The sequence below is a fragment of the Lagenorhynchus albirostris genome, chromosome 12, assembly GCF_949774975.1.
Source record: "Lagenorhynchus albirostris chromosome 12, mLagAlb1.1, whole genome shotgun sequence".
In the NCBI taxonomy this organism is placed as follows: Eukaryota; Metazoa; Chordata; class Mammalia; order Artiodactyla; family Delphinidae; genus Lagenorhynchus; species Lagenorhynchus albirostris.
The window spans coordinates 71,803,262-71,830,591 of NC_083106.1; the positions used below are offsets into that span (position 1 = coordinate 71,803,262).

General features: G+C 38.9%; 1 long non-coding RNA gene across 1 annotated transcript in view; it reads left to right on the forward strand.

The window, feature by feature from the left end:
- LOC132530348 (uncharacterized) overlaps positions 1-26,120 on the forward strand; it is a 29,946-nt gene extending 3,826 nt beyond the window's left edge. Inside the window, exons 2-4 of the long non-coding RNA XR_009543773.1 lie at positions 1,758-1,864; positions 11,861-11,949; positions 26,018-26,120. This is a non-coding gene — a long non-coding RNA (uncharacterized LOC132530348). The remainder of the gene's footprint in view (positions 1-1,757; positions 1,865-11,860; positions 11,950-26,017) is intronic.
- The last annotated feature ends 1,210 nt before the right edge of the window (positions 26,121-27,330 follow it).

Below are 27,330 nucleotides of genomic sequence, written 5' to 3' on the forward strand. Positions count from 1 at the left end.
TTATACACTCTTACTTGGGCTTAAAATTTAGCCAAGGGCAAAATGACAAACATTTATAGCAATAGTCAGTAAGCCTTTGGAGCAGCCCACGACTTTGGGAGGCTATGGAAACAACGAGGTTTCCTACCTCTAATGGGGAAGAAATTTTAAATGGCTCTTATATCCAAAATCCATTAGATGCCATACTCTACCCAGAAGCCTTGGCTATTATTGAGATCCCTGGGCATGGCAGGCTTGACTCCCTAGAGGCTAAAAGAAACCACCTTGCGGATACTTGTGCCCAAAATGCTGCTCTCAAAGGAATTAACGGCCAAATTTCTGTTATGGTCCAAAGGACTGCTCCCCAAAATAACAATCTAGAAAAATTGATGAGAAATGCCCAACATTTGATCCCAGAAAAGGAAAAACAATATTGGAGATCTAATAATCGTTGGTTTGATAAAAAGAACTCCAGTTCAGGTTAAATAACAAACTGGTCCCACGAGGAATTCTAAGATTCCTGCTTCTTGCGATAGTCCACTGACAAAATGATAGTATTCATGAACCACTCTGGTTGGGAAATACTAATAAAGACACAAAGAGTGCCTCCCTTGCTTGTCCCCCTGTCCAGAATACAATCCGGGGAAACCTGGCTGCACTGCTCCTGGGTATTTTGAAATGCTGAATGGGCCATTCAAGGTTGGCAAATGGATTTCATACAGGTGCCCCCATCTCATGGATATAAATATAAATATGTTTTACTCATGGTATGTATGTTTTCTCCCTGGATCAAAGCTTTCCCTTATAGACAGGCTACTGCTTCTTCTGTGGCTAAACTTATGTTAGAAAATATTATTCCTACCTGGGGAACTCCTCTTGAACTTCAAAATGATTAAGGAACCCATTGTACTGGCCAGGTATTATGACAAATCTGTGCTTTGGGCCAGTTTTACAACACTTTCACTGTGCTACATCCTTAATCCTTAGGGTTAGTCAAATGAACTAAGGCCAGTATTAAGGCCCAATTGATTTACATTTCTCTAATATTAGCTCATGGAACTATACTCAAATTTTTTTTTTTTGGCTGCATTGGTTCTTCATTGCTGTGGGTGGCTTTCTCTAGTTGTGGCGAGTGGGGGCTACTCTTTGTTGTGGTGCACGGGCTTCTCATTGCAGTGGCTTCTCGTTGTGGAGCACGGGCTCTAGGCACACGGGTTTCAGTAGTTGTGGCTTGCGGGCACTAGAGCACAGGCTCGGTAGTCGTGGCACATGGGCTTAGTTGCTCTGTAGCATGTGGGATCTTCCCAGACCAGGGCTCGAACCTGCATCCCCTGCATTTGCAGGCGGATTCTTAACCATTGTGCCACCAGGGGAGTCCCATACTCAATATTTTGTAATAACCTATAAGGAAAAATAATCTGAAAAAGATATATATATATATATATATGAACTGAATAAATTTGGTATACACCTAAAACTAACACTACTTTGTGAATCAACTATACTTAAATAAATTTAAAAAAAAGACCCACTTGGCAAAATTCCAAATACCCTGGCGAAAAGCATTGACATTGGTCCTTCTAACTCTCAGACCCACTCCTTTTGGAGCTTATAAACTCTCACCCTTTGAGATAATCATAAGACATCCAATGCAATTGGCTTCTGCTTCTTTTGACCCACCGTTGACAAAAGAAGATATACTTCGATATTGCACAGGTCTAATTGCTTCTGCTAAAAATAACAATGGTTAGAGTAATCTTTTCACATTGTGCTCTCAGGAAATGAAGACCTTAAGCATCACATCTTACAACCTGAATATTCCATCTATTGGAAAAGACACCTCCAGAAGGGCTCTCTTCAACCTCGCTGGAAAGGCCCCTATCAGGTACTGCTAACCAACCTTCTGGATTCTTATCTGAACTCATAGTCTCTGACTTTGCAACCTATAGGCTATATAATACTGAGAAAACATTTACTTCCAAACAGTTTCTTTTGAGGTAACAATACTGTTTAATTACTTCATGTTTATTCCTACAATGCATCTTCCCAAAGCATTTCTTTAATTCCTTCAGTTTTTAGTGTGTCCTCGCTATATTCACTATTCTAAGATACAGACTTTATTTTTAAATTGTATCTTATTGAAGTATAGTTGATTTACAATGTTGTTATTTTCTGCTGTACAGCAAAGTGACTCAGGTACATATATACATTCTTTTTTTATGTTCTTTTCATTGTGGTTTATCACAGGATATTGAATATAGTTCCCTGTGCTATACAGTAGGATTTTGTTATTAATCCATTCCATATATAGTAGTTTGCATTTGCTAACCCCAAGCTCCCAATCAGTCCCTACCCCATTCTCCCCCCAACCCTTGATAACCACAAGTCTGTTCTCTATATCCGTGATTCTGTTTCTGTTTCATAGTTATGTTCATTTGTGTCATATTTTAGATTCTACATACAAGTGATATCATATGGTATTTATCTTTCTCTTTCACTGAATACGATAATCTCTAGGTCCATCCATGTTGGTGCAAATGGCATTATTTTATTCTTTTTATGGCTGAGTAATATTCCGTTGTATAAATATACCACATCTTCTTTATCCATTCATCTGTCGATGGACATTTAGGTTGCTTCCTTGCCTTGGCTATTGTAAATAGTGCTGCAGTGAACATTGGGGTGTGGGTATCATTTCAAATTAAAGTTTTCTGTGGATATATGCCCAGGAGTGAAATTGCAGGATCATGTGGTAACTCTGTTTTTAGTTTTTTGAGGAACCGCCATACTGTTTTCCATAGTGGCTCCACCAATTTGCATTCCCACCAGCAGTGTAGGAGGGTTCCCTGTTCTCCACACCCTCTCTAGCATTTGTTGTTTGTAGACTTTTTGATGATGACCATTCCGACTGGTATGAGGTGGTACCTCATTGTGGTTTTGATTTGGATTTCTCTAATAATTAGCGATGTTGAGCATCTTTTCATGTGCCTGTTGGCCATCTGTATGTCTTCTTTGGAGAAATGTCTATTTAGGTCTTCTGCCAATTTTTCGATTGGGTTGTTTGTTTTTTTTGTTGTTGAGTTGTATGAGCTGTTTGTGTATTTTGGAAATTAAGCCCTTGTTGGTCACATCATTTGCGAATATTTTCTCCCAATCCATAGGTTGTCTTTCGTTTTGTTTATGGTTTCCTTTGCTGTACAAAAGCTTGTAAGTTTGATTAGGTCCCATTTGTTTATTTTTGCTTTATGTCTTTTGCCTTGGGAGACTGACCAAAGAAAACATTAGTACAATTTATGTCAGATAATGTTTTGCCTATGTTCTCTTCTAAGAGTTATATGGTGTCATGTCTTACGTTTAAGTCTTTAAGCCATTTTGAGTTTATATTTGTGTAGGATGTGAGGAATTAACTTCATTGATTTACATGTGGCTGTCTAGCTTTCCCAACACCACTTGCTGAAGAGACTCTTTTCTCCATTGTATATTCTTGCCTTCTTTGTTGAAGATAAATTGACAGTAGGTGTGTGGGTTTTTCCCCAGGCTCTCTATTCTGTTCCATTGATCCATGTCTCTTTTTGTGCTATGCTGTTTTGATTACTGTAGCTTTGTAGTATAGTCTGAAGTCTGGGAGGCTTATATCTCCTGCTTTATTCTTTTTTCTCAGGATTGCTTTGGCAATTCTGGGTCTTTTATGGTTCCATATAAATTTTAGGATTATTTGTTCTAGTTCTGTGAAAAATGGCATGGGTAATTTGATAGGAATCACATTAAACCTGTAGATTGCTTTGGGTAGTATGGCCATTTTAACAGTACTCTTCAAGAGCATGGGATATCTTTCCATTTCTTTGAATCATCTTCAGTTTCCTTTATTAATGTTTTATAGTTCTCAGCATATAAGTCTTTCACCTCCTTGGTCAGGTTTATTCCTAAGTATTTTTTTTTTGATGTGATTTTAAGAGGGATTTTTTTTTTTACATTCCCTTTCTGATATTTCATTGTTAGTGTAAAGAAATGCCATCAATTTCTGTATATTAATCTTGTTTCCTGCTACCTCGCTGAATTCATTTATCAGTTTGACTAATTTTTGTGTGGAGCTTTTAAGGTTTTCTATATATAGTATCGTATCATCTGCATATAATGACAATTTTACATCTTCCCTTCCAATTTGGATACCTTTTATTTCTTGTCTGATTGCTGTGGCCAGGACTTCCAATACTATGTTGAATAAAAGTGGTGAGAATGGGCATTCCTCTCTTGTTCCAGATTTTAGTGGGAAGGCTTTCAGTATTTTGCCATTGAGAATTATGATGGTTGTGGGTTTGTCATAAATAGCTTTTATTATGTTGATATATGTTCCCTCTCTACCCATTTTGGTAAGAGGTTTTATCATGAATGGATGTGGAATTTTATAAAATGCTTTTTCTGCATCTATTAAGATGATCATGTGGTTTTTGTCTTTTGTTGATGTGGTGTATTACACTGATTGATTTACATTATGTTGAACCATCCTTGGGACCCTTAGATGAATAAGATACAGACTTTAGAAAGATGTCTGAGACAAATCCCTCCTACCCTTCCTTATTACTCAAATGGGACAACAATAGGTTTCCTGTCTGTGTACTTTCCCTGTGATGGGGGACATGACACCCAGGAAAGGTCCTTCCTGGCATTGAGAGATAAAAAGCCACTGAGTGCTAGTTAAAACAAACAAACAGACTCTTGATCAGCAGTGCTTTCAGAGAAAGGTCTTGATCAAAAGGGAGAAATGTGAAAATTAATAAAGGAAAATCTCACTAACATGGAGATGGGAGGCCAGAAGGGGGAGCTGTCATGAATATACCACTCAACACCACTACAGATCTCAACAGAAAGAGACGTACTTTGCATCTCTGGCAGGAAGTGACACTACTTTACTACCACCAGAAGGAGGAAGAAAGATTTTTTTTCTCCTTGCCTGTCAACAGCTCAGCCAATGAAAAACCACTGTACTTCAAACTTCCAGTTTCCTTCAGTGGACTTTTTGTTTATTAACAACCCCTCCCAACTTCCCCTTCTCTTCTATAGAAGAGTTTCCTCTCCTTTGTTTTGCTGGACTTGCATGTGGATTGCCATATTTGTACATCCCAAATTGCAATTGTTTGCTGCTCCCGAGTAAACCTATTTTGCTGGTAAAATAACTTGCTGTTTTATTTATTGTTTTAGGTTAACTGTTTCTCAATCCCATACAGATTATATTCATTACACTAAAATTTGTCTTAGTTTAGCATATTTATGTTGGAATTTCACTCACTTACCAAGAACGTGAGTGGTTATTTTGCTGAATCAGATAATAGCTTTCCAATACTGGAAGATTCTTCCCTCAGTTTTTTGTGCTATTCACAATGTAACAATTGCAAACAACAACATGCTTTTAGTTTAATTTGCATTATTAACATTTTCCTCATCACTTTTTTAAGTCTAGATGGGGGCTAGGCCAACTTATATCATGGACCCGATACTAAATATTTTACACTTTGTAAGCCACACTGTCACTTTCAAAATAATTCAGCTCTTCCACTGTAGTGTGAAAGTAGCCATAGACAATACATAAGTGAATGGGCAATGCTGTATTCCAATAAAACTTTATTTATAAAGATACGTGATGGGCAGGCCCTAGTTTTCTGAACCCTGGTCTAGACAATCAACAAAACAACAGATCATTAGCCCTGCTGCTTGCCGGTTTCCCTTGTGTCGATACTCTCACCATTGGCTACTTCAGGTTACCAACATGAAGTTATTGAAAGTGAAATCAGAAAGAGATGCATAGAAGCATGCTATTTATAGCATTCCTAGCATACAGATGCGATAGATATAAATAACCTCAACAGTACAGATACTAGTAAAATATAATAAAATAATTAGGAAGTGATGAATTCTGGGTATGTATTACCTATCTTTTTACTATCACTTATTTAATTGAAAGCTTATTTAATGTAATTTTTATTAATAGCTCTAATTAAAAACTGGCTTACAAAATTCCTGAAAATTGAACAACTGGCTCTCACAACCCCCTGTTGGCCAGCTGATTCCAGACACCAGTCTCCTGCCAGTTCCCTCAGAGAAGTAAGAACCAATCAATGTCCTGCTCCTTGTACCCTTTCAAACTTTAAGAAAATGTTCTCTCCTGAAAGAGGTCAGAAAACTAAGTTCTATAAAAACACCTCCTCTTCCAGTTATTATTTAGACTGTCTGCCCTTAAGGTAATTACATTTCTGACCAAACCTGCACTGTCTTGGAACTTACAGAACCAAACAATTGCTCATGTGTTTGTATTGTGAGTCACATTTGGTCTAAAAGAATTCCTGTACTCTTTAGAAGTTTCTAAAATTACAGCTTTGCCCAGTCTGGGAACCAATAACTTTGGTAGAAAGTAAGAAGGATATAAGATAGCATGTGTGAACAGAATGAGTTGATCTGTATTTTCACTCAGCCCCAGCCTTCACAATGTAATCTTGAACAACAACTGATTTCACTTATTTATTTGAGTCTGTTTTCTCCTTTCGACAAACCAATGCTTGGTACTCTTAAAGTTTGTGAGGGCAAATATTGCTAAAATGATTTGAGAACATTGGCTAAGGGGGTGTTGGAAATGTAGGTCATCATTTATCATCTGGACATGAATGTGAGGCATTAAAGATTGTAATTCCATGAACCTGACATAAACACTTTAAGCGCTGAAAAATGTGCTTAGATCATTAGGGCAAATTGAAACCACCAGCTGAAATTAGCTTTTTAAATTTTAATCTTCATTTCCTTCACCATGTTCTCCCTTTCTCCCTATGTCCTAAGTAATTGAGAGGTGATGGCTTAATTTATTCAGACATTTTCCTTTGTGTATCTTTTGGACCTGGAATAGACAGTCTGTGGCACCAAAAATCACCATTTCCGTGCCTCTCCTTTCTCTGCTCTTCCTTTCCTACTTGGTACTTCCCATCCTTTATTTCCCCCCCCATTCTTCTTTCTTTCACTTTACCTTTTTTCTTGCTTGCCAGAGTACATGTATACCCAAACAGTCCAACCTGCTGTGACCTTTAAATCTGTTTGCGGTATTAAGTTACATAACAATATATATGCTGCTTCTTTAAATAAGAGGCAACCTAGATGTGAATGATCATTGAATCCATGTTTATTAAGCCATTAACTTACATCATCCTTTTTCTGTTTCCAAGTTACTTCCAGGTTCTACCTCTCGCTTTGCTATTGGTACATATACCAAAACAAAGCCCTCTAGCATTAATATGTCTCTTTAGTCATAAAATATGGGGAAAACACAGGATGTGGGTACTGGAGTTCACTTTGGTAAAGCACAGCCTTTGCATGGTAACTCTAGTTCTCTGTAGTCTGTCGATCCCAATTGGGTTCATGCTCTAGTCTCACGAGAATGCCAGCTGACCCATGGGTCCTTCCAGAGCCTGACCTATCTCCCTGTTATGAAGACCCAGTGTGAAATCTGTATGCTTAATATCCCAGGTCTAATCATTCTTTTCTGGCATTGCATGTAATGGTAAATGTTCAAAACCACATCAAGTTGGGAAATATATTTCTCATTTTTAGTGGAACACTGTATTTATTTATACGGAAAAGCTTTTGTTGATGAGCATTTTGTTGAGGAAGGTAGCTGTGAAAGGGTTCTGCAACCCTGGGTTTTATTTGCCCTTTGTATGTGTATGGATTGGAAAGAGAAAACACTTGCTTTTGTATCTGCTAAGATTAGCTACAAGTAATTGTGGTGAGCTTTGCTGAAATTCCTCCTCCTAATGATGCAAACAGAAATCACAGAGCACGGAGCTTCAGGTTTCGGAGGTGACTCACAGAGTCTAGCAGTCCATCTTGGAAGTCTTAGCAGGCCTATATATAAATAAGCTATATAAGTAATATAAATAAGCTACCCACTGACTTCGTGTACTCACCTAGTACACACTTTAAACAAATATTTCAATTTTGGCATTTTTCCAAAACAATTATTTTAAAAGAAAATATAAATTAGATTAACTTTTAGAAAAGAGAAACAAATATACTCTAAATATTGGGGGAAATGATATACAATGGTTATTTTTTAATACTGATTTCTTGAAGATGTACATTTGTTTATTGAACATAATTAGAAAATAATTTTAAAACGTGTATGTAGTATAAATTGCTATGGCTTTCAACTAGGAAACAACAATTTTTTCCAAAAATATATTATTAAATGTTTGAGCCTCCTAGAACAGGCTAGCTCAGTTTTCACTTCTTTGAAATACGTGTATTTTAAACAGTAAGTGTCACAGTGAGTTCAGCTCACTTTTGGAAGTGTTAGGAGGATCCAATGAAGAGCTACTTAAACACCAGGGAAGAAACCAATTATTCAGAAACAACTACCCTATGTAAAAGCTTCATCCAAATAAGGAGTTTTGTGCAATGTAAATGAACCCCTTTTACTAAATGTAGACATTTACCATTGTTATTAACACTTTATCCCCAGGAGGTACAATTTTCCCAATGCTAAGCAGTAACAGAAAAATGCACAATTATTCTTCCTAGAAAAAAAACAAACTGCATTCAATTTGTATTATTTTACTATTTTGCAAAAACACTGGAACATAAAGAAGAATACACCATATAAGATTTCACTCTACGTAAAACTAGTCTTCAGAAATATTATCCAGCCTGCCAAATGTTTTCCTCCCAGGTGTTTTCCTCCTTTATTATAAATTAACAGTAGTGATATAGAGGAGTTTGCAACTGTATTAAGTCTCCTGTTCCTCATGTGTTGGCATCTTATTTATTTGCAATAAATAAATGTATGTGTATATCTATAAACACACTAAAATTTGTACTTGATATCTTCTAACTGCAAAGCTGCTCTAAAAGATACATTGTTTTTCCATTAAGCTAATTTCTATTACTCCATTCCACCTCATCTTGTAACTGACAGCCAAAGAAAATGAAAAGATTTGCTCTTGTTTGCTTTCATGAGAAAATGCCACTTTGTTAATGTTAAAATAATCCTATAATTTTCCAGTTCTTTTTAAATGACTCCGGAGAAGTAATCCAAGATAAAGAAAAGTGTTGATAAAGTCTGGAAGCACAAGAGGGAACTATACAGGCAGGAAATGTCACTGCACCAGCGCTGCCTGGTGGTTCAGAGCAGGAGAGTTACGGGTGGAAACACACTCACGTGCACAGATGTCCTTGCACACACGTACACAGAATGCACCGTCAAGCAGATTCTCCTAGTGTTATTTGGAACTCCTTTAACAGATAGCATTCTACACCAAAATGTGGCTAAATCAGACCTGCTCAGAAAAGCAGAAAGAAACGTCTTTCCTGGAGGAGCTCCAGTGTCTGAAGCCTGTTGCAGTTCTGGTATCAGATCAGTGAAGGTTCTCTTGCCCACTGCTGCCAAGAGAGCATGATTCTTTTTTTTTTTTTTTAATTTATTTATTTATTTTTGGCTGTGTTGGGTCTTCGTTTCTGTACGAGGGCTTTCTCTAGTTGGCGGCAAGCGGGGACCACTCTTCATCACGGTGCGCGGGCCTCTCACTATCGCGGCGTCTCTTGTTGCGGGGCACAGGCTCCAGACGCGCAGGCTCAGTAGTTGTGGCTCACGGGCCTAGTTGCTTCGCGGCATGTGGGATCTTCCCAGACCAGGGCTCGAACCTGTGTCCCCTGCATTGGCAGGCAGATTCTCAACCACTGCGCCACCAGGGAAGCCCGAGAGCATGATTCTTAAACCTTTGGAGTCAGTTACTCCTTCTCAAAATAAGGCTAATAATAGTCCCAAGCCGTCACTTTGGTTTTACACAGCATCTCTTGGATTGCACCTCTAAATGCTTTAGGGTTGCCCAGGTAGGAACCATAATATGGGCTCTTATTGGTGGTATTAAAAGCTCAGAAACCCAGTGGACAGAGAATAGGTCGGTATCATCCTCAATACAATCTTGATCTTTTGGCCAACACAGTAAACACTGAATAAATTGATGTAAAATTAAATCTAGGGCAAACCCCCATATCTTCTTAATAAAAGAAGTGAAAACTTGTGACGAAACATAGTCACAATTTCAATACCGTCACTAATTGCCTTTTGTTTACTCTGGCTTCCTCTAGGAGGTTTTGATGCTATCTTAATTATCACTGTTGTTTTATGCCTAATAGTTAATGGTTTAAGTTTTGTACTTTTATCCTGAGGCAATTTTATAAAGGGAAGTATTTTTAACAAATCAAAATGTTACCCCCCAGTTCTTCATCTTAGCCGGCTGCACAGGTGTAATGGAGCGCCTGGCTAGGTTCCATTCCCCCTCTGGCAGTCTGAGAATACTTGTTATGAAGCCTAGTCGGGACCAAGAGAGCATCTTAATGGATGTCGGTGATGAGGTTCTCTGGCTGGCACCATCTGTTCATGTCCGTACAGCACTGGTTACCAAAAGCTTGCTTGGGACTTCCCATGATACAAAGCCATAGACTAGGAAGGGGACGGGGAGGTGCAGGGCTCTGTTCCAGAGCAGACGCCACAGTGGAGGGTTAGCGTGGGTGAGATGCTGTTTTGGATAATGCCTGCTACAGAGTAGATACTCATTGAATGCTCAACTTAGGTTAAATCGCTTTGATGTGGGGAGGAAGAAGGGTGGTAGCTGGGGTTAAAAATGCTGTGCACTAGAAAACAAACTTATGCTTACCAAAGGACACTACTATAAACAAAATAAACAACAAGGTCCTACTGCAGAGCACAGGGAACTATACTCAGTACCTTGTAATAACCTATAATGGAAAAGGATCTGAAAAAGAATAGATAGACAAATAGATGACTGAATCACTTTGCTGTATTCCAGAAACTAACACAACATTGTAAATCAACTATAACAGGAACAAGTTCCATTCCAAGAGTATGTTCGTAAGTCCAATTTGCTTGTAAGCTGGTACTAACTTTGCAGTACCAGCTACGTCACCACTGCTTTGACGCTTGCTTTTGGACATCCTGGGCTTGAAATAAAGATACTGTACTGCCGTACCCTATACAGTACTGTACAGTAAAGTACGCAAAAGCACAGCCACTTTAGAGGATGCACACACGTGACAATGCACGCCAGACACGGGAGCGAACTTACGTGATTGGACATGCAAATGCACATTCGCATCTTTGAAAGCCTGAAACTTGAAGGTTTGTATTAGGGGACTTACCGTATTTCAATAAAAAAAAGAAAAGCAAGTGATACCCATGAGTCCGTCAATCAAAGATCATCAGTGACAGCATTTTAGATATTTTTCTATGCACTTTTGTTTATAGTGATCATATCAATTACACAAAATTTTTACGGTTCTGTATCCTGTTTTTCCCCCCACTTTAGATTAATGTAAAATTTGTTTTTAAATGCTGTACACTAAAGTATGACTAAATGTCTGGCATTTAACGAGCAGGCAATTGTGTATCAGATACCATACATCTTCCGTCATAACATCTCTTGGCTTATTGTATAATGGCATTTCCGTTCTTTCTTTCTTGGATATTTATTTCTTATTACTTCTCATTTGTAATGAGGGAATTTTTCCTACTATAGAAACTGAGATCTACATGCTAGTGAGGAAACAATAACAATTTGAGAATTTCAAGTGAAATGAAAATATCTTTAGGCCAGTAACTGACTTACCAGAGTCTGGCATTCTTGTAGCTTATAATTTAGGTATCACTTCCAGTTAAGATTTGTGGTGCTCATCGCTGACCTCAGACTTGATCTTTAAAAAAGACGAAACATGACAAATGAACTTTGACAGAAATATATTTAATGACTAGTTTGCTGACATCCACAGGTAAGGCAGAGAAAACTGCCAGTTTTCAAAAAAAAAACTAATTTGCATCTTTCCTCAGGAGCTGCCTGGAGGGGTTAGTTCTGTGCAGGGGAAGGAGTCCTACACAGCGTGCCCTGCACCCATGCCTGGCTGTGCCTAACCAGTGAGGTAAATATTTACTTCCCTTCACCTTTACTTGTGCAAGATGATTTTAGTCAAGGGGTGGGGGAAAAATCAGCTTTGCAGAAATAGCTTTCTGCTAAATGCCCAGAGTTCAGTATTTTTTTTTTAAAAAAAAACACAACCTCTATATAATTATATCTCATCTGTTATTAGCTACGGAATTAGTTCTGCCTAAATTCCTTCCTTTCCCACTTCATGAGTGTTTATGAAAGACCAGTAACTAGCCTGAATGTCTGCAAAATGATATCGAACACAAATCCAGCATTTGCAAGACAGGAGCTCACGTGTAGCTCCAAACAGAGCATTAATTACTTGCTAAGAGTATTTAATGAAAATGACTGCACTTAAATATGTTCATAGACTTGGAAAAGACGGATTCCAAGTTTCCTTCCACACACAGATCCAAAATACGAGCTTGTATTTGATGTTTGGAGTCTGCAGCCTAGACTAGTTTAAACCCATTGGGGAAGAACATCAGGGCTATAGAGTGATGAAGGGCACAAAAGAAAAACATTTTAGAAAATGTAACTAAGTTAAAATTTCATGCATTTTTGCAGTTGCAAATCGCTGAGTACTGAATGATGGCCTTTCCTGATCACAGCATTTCATGACCAGTTTACATGTGATTAAATTGATCTATCAGATAGTTTGCAGAATACATTTTTCTGGTTTGGTACCAGGAGCTTGGTAACAGGAGGAATTCTTTTTTCTGTTCCTCTAAAACCAAGTTATTAAAAATGTAGTCAGTGAACCAGAAGCATCAGCATTGAGGTTGTTAGTGATACAGAATTTCAGGCTCCATCCCAGACAGCTGCCCTCTAGAAGATTCACGTGCACACTACAGTTTGAGAAGCATTGATCTGAAACACAGCTACGCATCTTTCTTATAAAGAGATGGGTTTTTTAATTTTCAAAACTAATTATTAAAGTTAAGTCAAAAATGTTTTTTTAATTCTAAATTTTAAACATTTAAAATATTTTTAAATCAACTCACGCTAGTGTAACAGACTTCTAGCATGACTTTGATTTTTTTTCTAGAAATTCTCCCATACAGTTGGAGGTTCGTTACAATGGTCCCAAACAATGTGTAACAAACAAATTATGTTACAAAATAAGAGAATAATTCTTGATGACAAACCAAACAGCAACAGCTAGTTTTGTCTGATATAATATTTTTTAGTGGGCCAAGTTTATTATTTTGCCCTCATTTATCAAATACTTCGTGCCTTACATGCGGTATTTTCAGAATTTATGAAAACAGAATTATGCTTTAAATCGTCTGGCAAAATTCTAAAAAGTTTTGTTCAGAACAAGAGTAACGTCTACTGGATTGCTATTGTCTTTCTAGAAGTCCAAAGCCAAGTTGAGGTTTGCTCAGTTTTTACTAAGGAAGAGTAATTGCTCTGTTTACTCTGACATAATCTGCCTTCACTTTCTGAAATAAACTGAAACTCCTAATGAATAATATGCTTGTTTCCTGAAGAACATATTATCTAAATAATAATTTAGAGCTATGATATAAGATTTTACTGCCAAATCATGAAGTCAGATTTATTTGGTTCACTTACATAAGCCAATTACATATTTTGTACTTGTTTAAATATTATAATGCATCATCTTCAGTCCTTTAAAAAAAAATTCATTTCAGGAAAAAACCTAAAGGGTAAGTAGTGGTATGAGGGTAAAGGAACTGATGTTGATTAAATTGCTTCAACTCCTGGTAAAACTACAAAATAATTGCACATTAAAATAGAATGAGCATCTCTGATAAGAGTTCTTCTCATCTGCAAATGTCCATAAAAATCACATCTTTTCATTTTAAAGATGCCTAAATGAGAGTTAATTAAAGGGAAACTACCTTATGCAATTGTAATTGTTAAGGAGTTATGCAAAGTTAACCAGCAGTGGTATAAAAGGCATAAAAATCTGTCCCTCTTTTTGTCTTTGTAAGTGACATGTTCTTGATGACAGGATGGAGAAAATTCAAAAGGAAAAAAGTGTAACCATGAGAAAGTATGTGTGTGCGTGTGTGTTGTGTGATATTCTTCCAAAAAAGCATAGTTTTGATTACAGTTCTCCCTACGCAAAAACCTTCAACTGCTCACTGTTTCTTTTGAATAAGTTCTAAACTCTTAAATATGCCTACAAAGCCTTCCATGCTTTTGTCCTAAACTATCTTACCAGTTACCTCCCATTACTCGCCACCCTCTCTTCTCTTGGCTCCAAACAAACCACTTGCTATTTCCCTAATATAACCTGGGTTTTTCCTTTCCACACTTTTTTTTTTTAATTTATTTATTTTTATATTTAGTTTTGGCTGCGTTGGGTCTTCGTTTCTGTGCGAGGGCTTTCTCTAGTTGCGGCAAGCGGGGGCCACTCTTCATCGCGGTGCGCGGGCCTCTTCACTATCACGGCCTCTCTTGTTGCGGAGCATAGGCTCCAGACGCGCAGGCTCAGCAGTTGTGGCTCAGGGGCCCAGTTGCTCCGCGGCATGTGGGATCTTCCCAGACCAGGGCTCGAACCCGTGTCCCCTGCAGTAGCAGGCAGATTCTCAACCACTGCACCACCAGGGAAGCCCATCCTTTCCACACTTTTGTTCACACTGTTTCTGTTGACTGGAATATTCTCTCTCCAGCACCACTTCGCCCTACCCCACCACCTACCATAACCCCAAACTGACTGGGAAAAATCCCACTCTCTCAGTTAAGATGCTTATAGCTTCCGGTAGCAGAATACTCAACTAACTGCTTTAAACAATACAGACATTTATTATCTTACATAGCAAGAAGTTCTGAGAAAGAGCCATGTGCTTTCTTTCATTCTACTTTGCTGTCTTTAGCATGTTGGTCATTGTCTTGAGGCTTGTTTCCTTATAGTCACAAGATAGTTGCCACTGCTCCAGGCATTCCTTCCTATGTCAACAGAGAGGAAGAAAGGAGTTCCTTAAAGGAGTTTTTTAAGGGAAGGAAAAGCTTTTCCAGCATGCACTTAGCAAACCTCTGCTAAGGTGCTAATTAAAAGGAATCATCCATGCTCATTCTCTAGCTTCAAAGAAGGCAAGAAATACAAGCATCTAGTACTTTCAGCCTCTAAAACGGGAGATGGGCTGTACTATCCAGGAGGAGGATAGGAATGGTGACCAACTGTTGCCTCTAGTCCTCCAAAGCCCTGATCTAATGACTTTGACTCCATGAAGCCCTCTCTGAGTCATCCAGTAAAAGTTACCTCTCCTTTGGTTTTGCACAACACTGTGTAGCTTTTATATTTACATTTTGCTTTGTATTCGAGTTATCTGTATGCTTGCCTCATTTCCACTATGAGAATGCATCAATCCTGTCTTGTTCATGTTTTATTCCCATATCCTCTAGCATAGTCCTTGACCCTTAGAAAGTGTTGAATAAATATTTCCTGAACTGAAAACCTCACTAATTTGAACGACAGTTAGATGATTCACTTTAGCTACGGGGGGAAAAAGAAACATCATATCCGCCTCCCCAAAAAAAACCTTAGAACTTTCACCACATTTGCAATTAATACAAATGCTGCTTTTCAATAAGCAAAGTACAGAGGTAACAGTCAGAAACAAAATTAAAAATAGAGAGAGGCTGACCTTATCCTCTCTGCTGACAAAACAAAAACAAGCACAAAATCATCCTGGCAAATGTGCTGTTTTCTCAAGACTGGTCCACTAGCTACTGGATGAAGGAAGACTCCCAAGGGCTCATCCTAAAGTATCCCAGACTCAAGCCAACTTAGACCAAAAGGATCAGGGCTGCCTACCAGGGACAGAGCAATGAGCTAGGAGCATCCTGAGTTCCTGAGGATTTCATGGAGCAGGGCTGCCATATCACCTCTGGACTTCAAATCTACGAACTTGTAAGAGAAAGAAGTAAATTTACTTCTACTGAGTTTTCCGCCATTCACAACTAAGCCTAATCCAAATTAACGCACTCGATCTACCCTGCGGACTATGGTACTGCCAGAACCTTTGGAGCCGGTCAGGGCCTCCAAGAAGCCATTGCCATTAGGCAAGTCCTCTTGAGTTAAGCCTCAACCCAGCTTGGAACTCGATTCAGTTTGAAGATGGGCCCAAACTAATTCCATCCAGTCACGTACCATCAACTCTCTGCACTCATTGCTCTTGGCAAAATGTTGGCTGCATATTGAGTTTCTCAAGCAAAACAAAGGATAGTAACAAATCGTCAAACATCCTAAGCGTCAACATTGCTGACTGTGTTTAGTTAAATGCCATTTTTTCCTAACACAAAGTCATAGGATTGAGTGAGGCCTTCCCAAGGAAAAAGCAACTTACCTCCCTCCAGGGGGTAGGTGAGACATACGGAAAAATCTGATTTAATGGTTCTTTGCTTTTTATTTATGTTGCTATATCTTTTATTAAAGATCATCTGGCTAACACTGTGGCAACCTGCGCAAGCAAAACAGTCAAGTGTAGGGGAAGAAGAGGCAACGTAAAAATGCATTTTGTATTTATTCTAAATGTCAACTTAATTGAAAAAGTTGTTTCTTTGCACGGAGAGGTTATTTTGCTGATGCGACCAACAGAGTCAGTTAAAGTAAGCTGGTTTGTACACGAAGATGCAGATGGCTTGAAAAATATCCTTATCACAGCGCACGTCAGGGAGGGTTTACATAGACAGCAGAGGAATCCGTGAAGCTGGGCCTTGCTGAGAACAGTGGGATTAACACCCTGGAAGATACACAAGAAGGCCAGGAGCACTTGTTCTCAGTTTCTCCACCCAGAGGGCAACTGTCCAGCCAAGATTAAGCTGAAAAGACAGGATAAATTATTCTTAGCTCTAACAGGGAGAATTTTACAACCACTCTGATTCAAGTGATAAACACAGACCTCACATCAGATAATTAAGGTCCAAACATTGAAGAGAAGGCTTGAACTGTCTGATTTCTCTCCATTGGTCTTATTATACTGATTTTCAAAACTAAGTTTCACTTTGTGGAAAACATTTCCCCAGAATGGATGCAGCCAATCGCATAAAACTGATTTAAAGCCACAAAGGAAGTCTATGAACCCATCTAGATATTGAAAGTAAAATAGTGATACTATTTGTCTTAAAGAAAGTGCTGTTTTTTTAAGCTATTGTGATTTTTTTTTTCCATTTCAGATTTGCAGATGGAATTCTCACATTGCTCTCTTCCATATACAATATCTTATTCGGGGCCTTATATTTACCATTTCTTCACATACATTAAATACCATTGAAATGTAGTGATTTTGTGTTTATACTTTAACATCAAAAAATGAAAACCTAAGGACTTTGAAACTGAAATTAAATTATTTGGTGACTTATCCATAACCCCAAATACCATACTTGTTAAAGAGAAACCTGTTATATATAGTCTTAACTTCCCTAAGAATATAGCATTGTGGTTATCGTGGTATGTGTGAGAAGAGAAGCAATATAGCACAGTGGTTAAGAAGTGGACTTTAGAGCCAGATTCAAATTCTAGGATCCCGGCTTCCAAATCTTAGCTCTACCGCTTACCAGCTCTGTGAACAATGGGCAGATTATTTAACTTCCAAAGTGCCTCGGTTTCCTCATCTATGAAATAATCCCTACTACACCCTCCCATTAAGAGGACAAAATAATTTAATGTTAATATAGCACTTGGTGCCAAAGCACTTTCTTAAGTAACACAAAACGTCTCTGCAGTTAACAGTAAAAAGCTAATTTAAAACTCCCTACCTATATGTGACCAACTTACTCTCAGGACTATTAGAACATAATACCACCCAACACTTAACTTGATTAGCCAGTATTAAATTATTAAGATTGCAGATTTGCTCAAGCAGTCTCTCTGGTGAATTCATTTCTCATTAGAACACAAATCGAAGGATAGAAAAGATGAAGAAAGGACAGAGTATGAAGTACCCTGGCTGTTAGAGCCAGTCTCCTCCATTCATTCATTCATTCAAAGGTCAAAACCAGCTGGCCCTAAGAACTGACACACTAAATAGTGGCACCATCTTTCGACTTGATCAGGGAAACTTTTTCTTTTTGATTTGTGAGATAAAAACCAATATAAAGTACCATCTTACCTTAACTATTGAAACAGCCATATATCTCCTATCTCTCACTACATCACTGCCAGACAGGTCTTCCTGGAGCAAAACAATAAGAGTCTGACTCCATTTTTGATGTTTGTTCTCTGATACTTTCAAGCCCCACTCCTCCCTATTCATTTGTTGCCTCACATCTGGGCAAACCAATAAGAAGTGTGTCATGTATATAAATGTCAAACCACTATGTTGTATACCTGAAACCAATACAATATTGCATGTCAACTATACTTAAAAAAAAAATTTTTAAGGGGCCAAGGATGCCATTACTCTGTTGGATAACTGCAAAATGGACCAACAAAGACTATGGGTTCTATTGCGTGCAGAGATTTATCAACATGCCAAAGAGTTATTTGAAAACTGACTTAAGACCAGTGTCTCTCAACCCATTAAAGCAGTAATCACCATGGAGGGGCCTCTAACCCTGACAGTACTGAGTTGGGACTCTCTGTAGGAAGAAACTTATAAATATGAGCAGAGTAAAGCAGAACCCTCCAGAGTATATCCAGTAACCACCAAGTAGAGGTATGGGGGACTTTGCTGTAGGGCAAGGAATCAGAAATGAAACAGAGTTCAGCAATTTGACCCAATTGTGAATCCAGAATATACTAAAATAATTTATCCAACAGAGCACTGATTGGCTTTTGTGCCTCTACAACACTGGTTCTAAATTAATTTTAACATCAGCTAAGATGCACCCATTGGCCTTAATCAATACTGGTGCCCAAGTTACAATTACAGCTGGGGATCCCAGTACATTTAAACAATTATAGCTGGGGATCCCAATACATTTGCCTCCTTAGGTAGGAATAAACCTACCCAAGGAGGCAGAAAACCTGTACTATGAAAATTATAAGACACTGATGAAAGACACTGATAACGACACAAGCAGATGGAAAGATGTACTGTGATCTTGGATTGGAAGAATCAATATTGTTAAAATGACCATACTACCTAAGGCAATCTACAGATTCAATGCAATCCCTATCAAATTATCAGTGGTATTTTTCACAGAACTGGAACAAAAATTTTTTAGTTTGTATGGAAACACAAAAGACCCTGAGTAGCCAAACCATCTTGAGAAAGAAGAACGGAGATGGAGGAATCATGCTCCCTGACTGCAGACAATACTACAGAACTATAGTCATCAAAACAGTATGGTACTGGTACAAAAATAAACACCTAGATCAATGGAACAGGATAGAAATCCCAGAAATAAACCCATGCACTTATGGTCAATCTATGACAAAGGAAGCAAAAATATACAACGGATAAAAGATAGTCTCTTCAATAAGTGGTGCTGGGAAAACTGGACAGCTACATGTAACAGAATGAAATTAGAACATTCTCTAACAGCATATTCAGAATAAACCCAAAATGGATTATAGACCTAAATGTAAGACCGGATTCTATAAAACTTCTAGAGGAAAAAATAGGCAAGACATTCTTAGACATAAATTGCAGCAACATATTTTTGGATCTATCTCATAAAGTAATGGAAACAAAAACAAAAACAAATGGGACCTAATTAAGCTTAAAAGTTTTTGCACAGCAAAGGAAACCATAAACAAAACAACCCACAGAATGGGAGAAAATATTTGCAAACAATGCGACCGACAAGGGATTAATTTCCAAAATATGCAAACAGCTCATACAGCTCAATATCAAAACAACAAACAACCCAACTGAAAAATGGGCAGAAGACCAAATATATATCTCTCCAAAGAAGACATACAGTTGGCCAAGAGGCACATGAAAAGACGCTCAGTATCGCTAATTATTAGGGAAATGTAAGTCAAAACCAAAATGAGGTATCACCTCACACCGGTTAGAACGGCCGTCATCAAAAAGTCTACGAATAGGGCTTCTCTGGTGGCGCAGTGGTTGAGAGTCCGCCTGCCGATGCAGGGGACACGGGTTAGTGCCCCGGTCTGGGAAGATCCCACATGCCGCGGAGCGGCTGGGCCCGTGAGCCATGGCCGCTGAGCCTGCATGTCCGGAGCCTGTGCTCCGCGACGGGAGAGGCCACAACAGTGAGAGGCCCGCGTACCGCAGAGAAAAAAAAAAAAAAAAAAAAGTCTACAAATAATAAATGCTGGAGAGGGTGTGGAGAACAGGGAACCCTCCTACACTGTTGGTGGGAATGTAAATTGGTGCAGCCACTATGGAGAACAGTATGGAGGTTCCTTAAAAAACTAAAAGTAGAGTTACCATATGATCCTGCAATCCTGCTCCTGGGCATATATCCAGAGAAAACTTTAATTCGAAAGGATACCTGCACCCAGATGTTCATAGCAGCTCTATTTACAATAGCCAAGATATGGAAGCAACCTAAATGTCCATCGACAGATGAATGGATAATGAAGATGTGGTACATATATACAATGGAATATCACTGAGCCATTAAAAAGAATGAAATAATGCTATTTGCAGCAACATGGATGGACCTGGAGATTATCATACTAAGTGAAGTATGTCAGAGAAAGACAAACACCATATGATATCACTTATATGTGGAATCTTAAAAAAAATGATGCAAATTAACTTATTTACAAAACAGAAACAGACTCACAGACATAGAAAACAAATTTATGGTTTCCAAAGGGGAAAGAGGGGGGAGATCTGCTGGCCACCTGGAGAGTGTGTGTGTGTGCGTGTGTTTGTGATTACTCAGGATGAACTTTACTTTATCTGTGATAAGGTCACCATAACATGTGATGGAGCCTTCTAGCAAGCTGCTGCTATCCACCACCTAACCAAGTCAGCCTAGATCAAGGACGAGATTCAAGGGTCAGCACAACTGGCCAAACTTCATGCAGTCATCTTAGTGATGGAAAATGCTTGATCAAAAATTGGTCCAAAAAAAAGAAAAAAAAATTGGTCCAAAGTGTATGTTTTTGCTGCGGAGCAGCTAGGCCCGTAAGCCATGGCTGCTGAGCCTGCGCATCCGGAGCCTGTGCTCCGCAATGGGAGAGGCCACAACAGTGAGAGGCCCGCAGACGGCAAAAAAAAAAAAAAAAAAAAGGCCAAAGTGCATGTTTTTACAGAATCTGTAAAAAAAAAAAATGTCCAATTAGTCTCACCAATGGCAACAACTCCTTATCCAAGGAGTTGATTGCCCTTTAGATACCTAAGATAAAAATCAAGGTCCACATAAAGTTTGCCCATACTAGAGCCAAAATAAAAGGCCTCCTCAAGACATTTCTTATCCCTTTCAGAGTTCCAGACATTACTGATGGTGACCAAGGCATGCATTTCACTTCTCAAAACAAATACCATAGACTCTAGAACAAGACATTCAATGGAACTTCCGCCTTACTAATGGCCACATGCTGTAAGCCTCAGAGAGCCATAATAGCTTACTTAAATAAGTTCAACATCAATGAAATGAGACATAGCACATCAGCAATCAAACATCAGTGGTGAATTATAATTGAGTCTGATTTCATCTGTGATGTCTGAGTACTGACAGCTTTCAAGCCCATACCCCCCCCCCCGCCCACTTTCTGTCCCACACTGGGGCAAGCTCCTAAGAAGGCCCATGAGCTTCATCCCTTGGCCCCTGCTGGGTAGTTAAAACCACAAATACCCCAACTCTCACTCTGGTCCCACCCCTTAATCACAATGAAAAACAAAGCCAAGCTCTACCCTCCCAGAAAATCCCGTATGGGAGTCATAAACCTTTTGCTACCCTCTTTATGCATGTGTGGTGTCATCAGGCTTGATATCCAAACTTATTTGGGGAGGGGATGTGGATCTTACCCACGAGGGGATGACCACATCTATGCGTATCACTCCCCTGCTCATAGACCTCCAATAACACCCCCACTGTCCACTGAATTAAATAGAAACTATTGATCGTAACTACAGATTTATCTTTCTAGTCTCACTCTCCACTATTCTCCTTGATAAACATCATGCTTCAAATGCTGCTGTTCCCAGAACGCACCTGGTCTTTAATTGCCTCCATTCTCTGTGCTTATGCTCTGTCCTGAGTTTTCTTTTCTACCCACTGTATCTATCGGCCCTTCTTCAAAATCATCTTAAAAGCCAATCCTCCATGAACGATTTTCTGAATCTTCCAATTAGACAAGCTCTCTCCCTGCTTTGAACCCCATATCACACAGTTTGAATCTCTAGCAGTGCTTTATCACATTCTACCCTATAACAAAGTCATTCACATCTTATTGCTCCTGAAGCTCAGGGGTTGACAGCACAGGTCCTGGAAACAGACCAAAAAAAAAAAAAAAATCCCACATCTGATTCTTGCTACCTGGTTGTGCTTGGGCAAGTCACCTAGCATCTCTAAACCTCAATTTTCTCTTCCAATGAGAATAAGATCTTACACATGAAGGGTTTTGCCTAGAATCTGATGCATACTAAGAACTCAATAAAATGTTAGCTATTATCATTGTTTATCCTCTCAACTGGATCAGAAGCAATTTTATGTCATAAACTCATTTTTTAATCCAATGCAACAACAGTGTCTGGTATATAGAAAGCATTGAATAGATATCTATTGAATGAACTGAATAAATGGCTCATAGGACTTCACTGAAATTTTAAAGCAGATTAACAGTAAGATCAGCACAGTTAAATCACGTGCATGAATGTAAATTAATTCTAAGAACACACACACACAAATCATCTAAAAAGAGAGTAGAATTCAGGAAAACATAGGTTTGTCTTAAAAACTGCTTGCTAACTTGTAACTAGTTTCCCAGAGGTTCCTCCACACCCCATATCACCTCTCCCAACCCTGCAACACACACATACACACTCTTATAACTGGGTTATGGACTCAGCTATCTTCTAATTTTGGTATTTTAACAGAGAGTAGACATTTGTGGATCAAAAACAGTGACAAGTTAATTAGCCACTTAGAGTTTCTTTCTGTTCAAAATCCTGTCCACAGAGCATTCAGTACTTTGTTTAAGAAAATCATATAGTGAACGATGTTGTTCCACATTTAATATTCTTAAATAGACATCAAAAATATTTTTAGAGTTTAGAAGAAAAAGATTACCCTCTGCTGCAGTAATTCTCATTCACGGATCTGCTTTAAGGGAAAAATATGGGAGACGTAGAAACACAGGTAGGTATAACGATGCTTATGAGAACATTAGCAAGAAACATCCTATGTGTGTAAAATATGTGATTGTCTGCAGTACTTTAAACTATTAAAATAGCTTTTTTTTTTTTTTTTTTTGCAGTATGCGGGCCTCTCACTGTTGTGGCCTCTCCCGTTGCGGAGCACAGGCTCTGGACGTGCAGGCTCAGCGGCCATGGCTCACAGGCCCAGCCGCTCTGTGGCATGTGGGATCTTCCCGGACTGGGGCACGAACCCGTGTCCCCTGCATCGGCAGGCGGACTCTCAACCACTGCGCCACCAGGGAAGCCCTGAAATAGTTTTTAATGGTAGTAGGGGAAGGTCACAACATTGTGAGTGGAAAGGCAGGTACAGCGTGATGCCAACAGGAAGCAGTTTATCTCAACATTAAGGCACTTTTCCTTAGTGATAGGATTATTCATGGTGTTTGTCACCACTGTATTTTTAAATAATCTACGAGAAACATGAGTTAATTTAAAAATATGTCCTTTAGGGCTTCCCTGGTAGCGCAGTGGTTGAGAGTCCGCCTGCCGATGCAGGGGACACGGGTTCGTGCCCCGGTCTGGGAAGATCCCACATGCCGCGGAGCGGCTGGGCCTGTGAGCCATGGCCACTGAGCCTGCGCATCCGGAGCCTGCGCTCCGCAACGGGAGAGGCCACGACAGTGAGAGGCCTGCGTACCGCAAAAAAACAAAAAACAAGTGTCCTTTAAATGTTTGATACCCATGTGTTTGCCATGATCTATAAAAATAACTACAGAATGTGTCTAATTGAAAGATTAAAGCCTTTCTTGGAGGCATTTAACTAGCTGTATTGTCAAACTCAGAGAATCTGCATTGCACATAGAAAGGAACGTTTGTAAATTGACTGACCTGATGTTTCAGTCAGTCCAGCTCTCCTGTGTGCAAGTCGTCACCTTGAAATGTTATGTATCATGGTTCTCTTTAGGGGAAGAAAACACAAAGTTGTACAAATAGGACTGTGGGGGGGGCGAAAGGGAGGTCAGGAGAACTGTAAACTTCCACTTTAAAAAAGCCTATCTTGATAACATCTTCAGGTACTTGAAAACATATTCCCAAATATTTACTTTTCACAAAAATATTATAGTTGGTAATATTTTAAGCTTTGGCTTCCTTAAAAGCAAATGTATCCTTACATTCACCAAGTCCAAATGGGAACCACCAATAAATCCTATTAGCAGAACATGTCAGCTAAACTGCATTTCTGTTTTTAGAAACACTTACATACAGGTTTGTGACGTGGTAACCATGATCCTGAATCTTATACCACATTTTCATGTTCAGTAGCCAAGCAAACCTCATGAATTTCCCACGTGACACATTAAAAGGCACCGATGATAGATTTTTCTCAAAATTCACGTAAGATGAGAAACCTTTTGCGATCTGTGGCATGCATGCTACAGGACATTGGGACTGTCCTGCGTTCGGTCCTGTATGTGTAGAGACAGTGAACTGGTACAGCAGCAGCAGAGCTGCTGGGGTTTGGCCCGTCAGTCCACTGGTTTTCCAGGGTGATGATGGATTTCCGTCGATTTGGATTCCCTGTTTGGTCTCGGTCCTCAGAGGATGGGTGGTAGCCTGCACCCGGAGTGGGTTCCAGCCGGGAGAGGCGAGCAGAGCATGCAAAGCTGACTGCTCACCTGGTGACTGACCGACTTCACGGCCTGTGAACTTGGTCTCATTTGTTTGGTGTTCTCACCAGCTGAGCTAACTCATCTTTTAAGATAGAACTACACGGGCTCGCACAGCTTTCCAGAGTTGTTTTCTCTTCCAAAGAAATATCACCATTAAATTTCCGAAATATTTCCTATCATACTATGGACTCAGAGGAACTTTATGGAAGCATGTTCTGGGGTCTGACACTAATTTTTTGCATGCACTGAAAGTGAAATTTAAACAAATGTAGTGAATGTTTGAGCACAAAGCAAAAACAATAAAACAAATTCACGTCAATTGCCTTTTTTTAAATTAGACAAGAGAATTTCAAAGGTCTCAAGGTAGGCAATTAGCAATACCACCATGTGGCAAAAAAAGAACTAGAAAGGGAGTCTGGAACCCTGAGATCTAGTCCTAGTTGTTGCTATTTAACATGTCACAATTATCAGGTTTTCATTTGTAGAATGGGAAACTGGGCTTGACACATTTAAGAGCCCATCCAATTTTGAAATACTAAGAATTCTTTTTCTTGTCAAAAATACATAAATCATATATTAAATGTTTTTAAATCTAGATTTTTTAAACCCATGACAAAATTAGAGCTGCTAAAATGTTTTAAGATAAAACATAAAACCAGCCTGCATTTTCATTTTATTTTTTTTTTGCGCGGTACGCGGGCCTCTCACTGTTGTGGCCTCCCGTTGCGGAGCACAGGCTCCGGACACGCAGGCTCAGCGGCCATGGCTCACGGGCCCAGCCGCTCCACGGCATGTGGGATCTTCCCGGACCGGGGCACGAACCCATGTCCCCAGCATCGGCAGGTGGACTCTCAACCACCGTGCCACCAGGGAAGCCCCAGCCTGAATTTTTAATCAAACATTACTAGGGATGGAAAAATACCTGTACAAAACATCCTCAAGGAGCTGTTTTTCTCCTCCTAAAAGACAGGATCACCTAGACAATACAGAATGTATTTTCTTAAACTAATTATTTTCTAGTGCAGTGCTGCAGTATTACTGAAAGATTTTAAAAATACATCATCAAGGTATTTTTCATATATGATCTAGAAATATAATTTCCTCCTTCCCTCTCCTTTACTGTGAAAGATCCTTGCACAAGTGTAAAAGTGAAACTTGAATCTCATCTGAAAAATGTCTGTCTTCACTGCAGGGTGCTGCTCTCTGAAGGCTGGATTTTGGAGCAGAAAGAAAGCACGGGCCAAACTGGTTTTAACTTGCAAACCAGCAGAAATGATAGGAAAGATTCCCAAGCTAGAGCTGCAAAGCCTCTGATGTCCTAAAGAAGGTAAGCCTCCTATTTGGAACATTAGTCCAAAAGGGACAGAGTCAAACGAAATCCCTAAGGAAACAATCATAGTTCATTTGGGACCTTCTTTTTTTCCACCCACTTTAATTAAAAAGTCAGATAACAAAGCTGTAACTTATTTCCGATTAAATATTGAGATGAGCATAATCCACATTTGCTGCCAATCAAGGTATTTTAAAGGAATGTACCTTTTATTTCAACCAATCCTTCCTCCGCCTCTGAAAAAAAAAAATCTTGTCTATTATCGATAGTATCAATTTAAGTAGCTCTTTTTTCTTTAAAAAATGTTATCAAATGTGCTTCAAAGAATCCTTATAAGAAAGATCTATCAGTTATAAGGTATAAATGTGCCTCATGGGTCACCATTGAGTCACATGGGGCAGCAAAATTGATGATACATATATTAATGTTGCAAACTGAACTGTTACATTGAAAAGGGCGAGTTACAATTCAGGGTCAAATAGCTGTATTAGCCTAAACTCTTGCCACTTTAAATTGAAATTTATTGGACATTTTAATAGCTTTTTAAATTGAGGGATTTATCAAGTACTTAAATTTTTAAGTATTTTTCTAACTTTCTTCACATGAAACTTGTAAAGGAAAAATGAAGGGTGTTTTCTGCTGAAACCTTTGCTGAGTAATAAAATGTATCACCAACCAAAATAATTTTGAAAAATGGACTATTTGTAGGTTTCTAGGATCAATAATGCATAATGGTACTAAAGAACAGTGTTCAAAACAAGTACCCTTAAAGCGGTACTTTCATTTTCTTTTTGCCTATAATCATTATTGGATTTATATAGCACCTATCTGCCAAGGAACTCAGAATGCCTTATAAGCTTATAGACTTCGAGTATTATGACTACACAATAACAAATGTTTTCAAGCAGTAATATTTTTTACCTTAAGAATGTCTATTTCCGTGTACTGGGGAAGAGCAAGCAGTGATATGATATAAAATTGGGAAGTTTATACAAAGGAAGAAGCAAGGGGGTGAAAAAGAAGCAGAAAATCATAAACTTCAAAAACGCCATCACCTAATGGGCAAAAACTCGGCTTCACTGTATCACAGATTCTGCTTCAGTGAGTTGATGAGAAGAGCTAGACTGACAAATCGAGCGCTTTCCTGGATGTTAGATAGAGCTCAGTTTTTAACT